Source organism: Oxyura jamaicensis, unplaced genomic scaffold (assembly GCF_011077185.1).
Source record: "Oxyura jamaicensis isolate SHBP4307 breed ruddy duck unplaced genomic scaffold, BPBGC_Ojam_1.0 oxyUn_random_OJ70649, whole genome shotgun sequence".
Lineage (NCBI taxonomy): Eukaryota > Metazoa > Chordata > Aves > Anseriformes > Anatidae > Oxyura > Oxyura jamaicensis.
The window spans coordinates 1-4,679 of NW_023310117.1; the positions used below are offsets into that span (position 1 = coordinate 1).

Here is a 4,679-nt window from a genome sequence, read left to right on the forward strand (position 1 = left end):
CTGGGGGAGAGGGCGGCGGAGCGGCGGGAGGCGGCGGGCGGGGAAGGAGGAGGGGGGGCGCTGCGAGGGCGGTGGCGGCACGACGTGTGCGCTTGGCCGCCCCCCACCCCCCCCCAGGGTTGGCTGGACTGCTCCGTCCCGAGGCGTGCTGGGAGCTGTAGTTCTGTGGTGCCGGCGGCCACGTGGGCTCCGGGGTGCGCGGCCGGTCTTTCCCCGAGCCGGGGCCGGGAGGCGCAGGTTGCCGCTGGCTGCAGGTTTAAGCTTGGAAATGAAGGGGGAGGGAGGGGAGCAAGCAAGCAAGCAAAGCCTCGCAGAGCCTCAGCTCCAGCGAGGAACGACTAGCAGTCGGTCTGCTTCTGGAAGAACTTCCCACCGCCGAGGATGAGTGGGGCGGACCCCAAAAGCTAGATGGGGCTGTGCGAGAGAGGGCTGCTGGTACTGCCGGCAGGACTCCCCAGCCGACGAGAGACATCGTTGGCTCTGCTGTCCGTCACAACGGAAGACGCTCGTTTCAATTAGTTTGGGGAAGTCTGCCAAACTCCCAGACAGCAGCGATAGCAGCGAGACTCTGTGATGCAGTCCTGGTGAAGGCGTAGTAGCGTAGCGAAGCCACAGCGTGTATTGGGTAAGGTGAAAAATGGAGTCACACCTCCCCGAAGTCCCAGTTTGTGGTCTTTAAGCTCATTTTCCTTGTTGGGGGAAGGGGGAGAGCGCCGAATGTTATCCAGAAGGGCGACCAGATCCGTGAAATGTTCTTGTAGTTCACAGCAAGAATTGAGCGAGTGAAGCGTGGGTGAACTTGTTCCACACAGTGACCTTGCTTTTTTTTTTTTTTTTTTTTTTTTTCTCTGTATTCCAGCAAGGTGTGTACGGTCCCAGGAGCATAGGCATGGACTTTTGTAGCATTGTAATTCTGCCCCACCGCTCTGATATCTAACCAAGTAATACTTTCTGGATGTTGTCTGCAAATTCTTTCCTTCCTTCCGTAAGGGGTCGATGCGCGCGTTGCCAGGTTTGTCACAGAGCGTTGCCGGAGTACTGTTTTATTTGTATTTGTGAAGACGGCAGAAGCAAAGGTAGCTGCTCGGTGACTCCCACCGAGATGGTCGTTAAGATAAGAAAAGAGCGAGGTTTCTGGCATATATGAAAAAGCCTGGAGGAATTAGCATAGCTCGCAGGAAAGCGTGCTGGAAAGAGGTGATCTGTGACAGCAAGCATGAGAATGTTGCCTTTTTACCGAGAACGATGAGAACTGATGCGTCTGCCCTGTGTTTGGATAGGTCGGGGAGTGAAGAGGAGCTGAGCGTAGAATTTGCAGGGGAATTGGGAAATGAATGAGGTAGCTTCACCTCTTTTCCATGCAAGCGTGTGTTTGTTTTGTTGTGCTTTTCAAATCCCGTGCTTTTGTTATTACCCCAGATTTTGAATAGAACTCTCTATCTCAACTGCTCTGGTTTTCTGGATAGCAGCTAACTAGAGAAAGACAGAAGATCCCGAAGCGTCCCTGGAGCCGCTAAACTCTACCTCCTTATCTGTTCCCTGAGAAGACGGCCCGGCTTTCAAGGCGGTGTGCGTTAAGTGAAGCGTGAGAAGAAACAGCATCTTCGGACGCTCGCGCTCCTCTTCCTCGGCTCGTGCAGAAGGCTGACAGCCTGTCTCGCTCTCGTCAGTGCCATCCCCCCAGCGCGTCCTTTAGGAGCTCAGCACCGCGTTTGGCCTGTTGCGATCATCCCGATCCCCTCGTGCCTGTGCTGCAATGCCACCATCCCCGAGAAGTCAGGCAGGATCCGAAGACCTTTGACATCGCTAAAGAATCAAACCTCAGCTGTCAGTTTTAGCCCTTTGTATTCCAGACGTTTGCTTTGCCGGGTGATGGTTTCATTTTTGGTTTTGCAGTGCGTTCTTTATTGTAGAGGTTATTTTAAGCAGACAAGTAGGTAGCCTCCTTCCCTCGGTGGATTTGTGCGAGATTTAGCTGAGCTTTGCACATCTGAGCGATTCCCCAGTGGCTGTTCTGGTCTCGATGCATCTCTAAAACCTTTGTCCGCCTCGCCCCTCCTCTTTGTGTATTAAGATGCACGTTTGTGCAGAAATTCACGGCGTACGCCGTGCGTAAGACCCCCAGTGGTTGTGGGGCGTTTTCAGCGTTTCACAGATCAGGCTCCGTGTGTACTTAATCGCTTAAGCGTAGTCCTGGCTTTCAGCGTAGGCCTACCTAATGATTGTTACTCAAGTGGTTATAAAGTTCCAAACGCTTGTTAGTTTATACAGAGAGAGAGAGAAATTTCTAGTGTGTTAATGTTACTCTGTTAACAAAACTGACGTACGAGCCGCTTGCTGCTTCTCTTTTTCTGTTTTTCTTTCCGGTAGCCTCCTCAGAAGTCGTCGTGGACACGTTGTGTATCTTTTCTGTTCTTCCGGGATTAATTCGTCGGGAAAGACGACCACAAAATCCGAGGGCTCGGCCCGTCGACTGCTCCCGGAAGGCAGAAAGGTATCCTTTGTGACGGTATCTTCCCTACGATCCCCTTTCAATTCAGCCCACCTACGTGACCCGCCGACTTGTTCTCTTTAGCGAGCGGTCACAGGACCCTCAGGAAAGGTGTCATGCCGTGGCCGGAGAGGTTCAGGCCGGACCTCGGGAAGAGGCTCTTCACCGAGAGGGTTGTCACGCACGGGAACGGTCTCCCCAGGGCAGCGGTCACTGCACTGAGCCTGTCAGAGTTGAAGAAGCGTTTGGGCTGGGCACTTGGTCACCTGGTCTGAATTCTGGGGTTGAGCTGTGTGGTGCCGGGAGTTGGGCTCCACGGTCCTTGTGTGTCCCTTCCAGCTCGGGATACTCTGTGATTCTGTGACGGTTGTCCGTCCCTTTTGGGAGGAGCCCGAGTGACTCTAGTTGGGCATTTCTTGGTTATGATTGGCAAAACGTTCTCTTGCTTTCCTTTAAAGGTATAGATAGGGGTCTGAGAAATTCAGAGCGCGTGCTCACTGAGGGGTGGTTGCACCTCGGAGGCACGGAGCTTTTGGTACGGAGGTGTGTGTCGGTATGACAGTGATGCTGTAAGGAACGGAAGTTCCCTGGAGTGCAACGTTTTGTTAGAAACGTGACAGGTCGTTGGCTCAGGGTAGCAAACGTGCAGCTTGTCAGTCTCAGTGCGCACGAGAGCATCGGGTCCCCGTCTCGTCACTGAGCCTACCCGTGGCGTTCTCACTTTGCTCTATGCTCCGTCCCGTTCCTTAGAGTCCTCGCACCGAGTTCCCCTAGTGCGACAGCATGTAAAGTTGGAGGCCTTGGAAGTCCTGATCCATCCCTTCCGAGCAGGAGATTGTGAACGTGGAGAGAGTCGAAGCTGCAGCCTGCGTGGGAAGGACTGTTCCGAGTGCTCCCGGTTACTGAGACGGCAGGAAGAAGGGCTGAGAAAGGGTGGACTCGTACCCGGGTAAAAGCATCAGTTAGCCCTGATACCGGGGAGACTGCATTAACAGAGACTTTTCAGGGTAAAACCGTTAAAACTATCCATTGTAAACCTTCACCGTTCTTCTCCTTAGAAGAATTCTTAATGCGTTAATGAGTAAAAGGGATTGGATTACCCGGAACTGGAGTGTTTCCAGGGAACACCCCGTGGAAGTGGGAGAAGGGGGGGGGGGGTGTTTAGGAATATTTAATCCCCACCAGAAGAATCCTTATTAGCCTGTGATTTGTATTGTTTTGCTTAATTATTATTTCTTATAGATATATCTGTGTATATCCAGAGAGAGAGAAAGGACGTATTTTAAGTTGATCTTAGTAATACCTCTTCTGAATGGATTAGTGGGAGGATAGAGGGCAGAATCGGCAGACTTAACGTAGGAAGATTAATAAACCTTATTACCGATTGCTGATGGGCAATCAGGATTAATTCGTCAGGAAAGACGAGCGTGAAATCCGAGGGCTGTGGACAGCCATCTACCAGGTGATTATTGCGGGTGCCTTTGGTCACGTCCTTCGTCCTTTTAGCTTGCCCTTTCCTTCCTCTTGAGTTGAATTTTTGTGCAGCGCTACGTTTGCAGTGGTAACATCTCGACAGAGGTGTTTTTGGTTAAAAACGATCGTAACTGTAGTCATGAAGTCACTGAGCGTGGCTTTGTATAATGACTCCCACAATCGTAACATTTTTCTCCTTTGTCACAGACAGGAGAAAAGCTCTTTCCGGAGAGATGGAGAAGGAATTAATTATACCTCTGCCTCATCCTGTGAGACCAGAAGACCTGGAGTCACTGTAAGCTGCGATTCTCGGGAGACACCACGCTGAGAGTCACAGGTTCCTTCTCTGCCTGCCCCCAAGGCCCTGGGCACGTTGGGTTCACCCTGGGAAGGGCACGTTGCTCAGGGCAGTTATTTCCTCCCCGAGACGACACGTTTTTCTGCTGCTTTCACCGGTGTTTTTTTTTTTTGTTGTTTTTGTTTTTCCTCCACGCGGTTTGCACTGCTTCCATTGTCAGTCACTGGAATGGGCTGCCCAGGGAAGTGGTTGAGTCCCCATCCCTGGAGGTCTTTAAAAGACGTTTAGATGTAGAGCTTAGGGATATGGTTTAGTGGAGGACTTGTTAGCATTAGGTCAGAGGTTGGACTCGGTGATCTTGGAGGTCTCTTCCAACCTAGATTATTCTGTGATTCCGATTCTGGAACATTCGAGTCT

The 4,679-nt window shown here is 51.8% G+C and overlaps 1 long non-coding RNA gene across 1 annotated transcript; it reads left to right on the forward strand.

The window, feature by feature from the left end:
* The first annotated feature begins 2,433 nt into the window (after nucleotides 1–2,433).
* On the forward strand, nucleotides 2,434–4,414 carry LOC118159493. Its single transcript, XR_004747142.1, has 3 exons — nucleotides 2,434–2,494; nucleotides 3,242–3,498; nucleotides 4,172–4,414. It is a non-coding gene; the product is annotated as an uncharacterized LOC118159493 (long non-coding RNA).
* The last annotated feature ends 265 nt before the right edge of the window (nucleotides 4,415–4,679 follow it).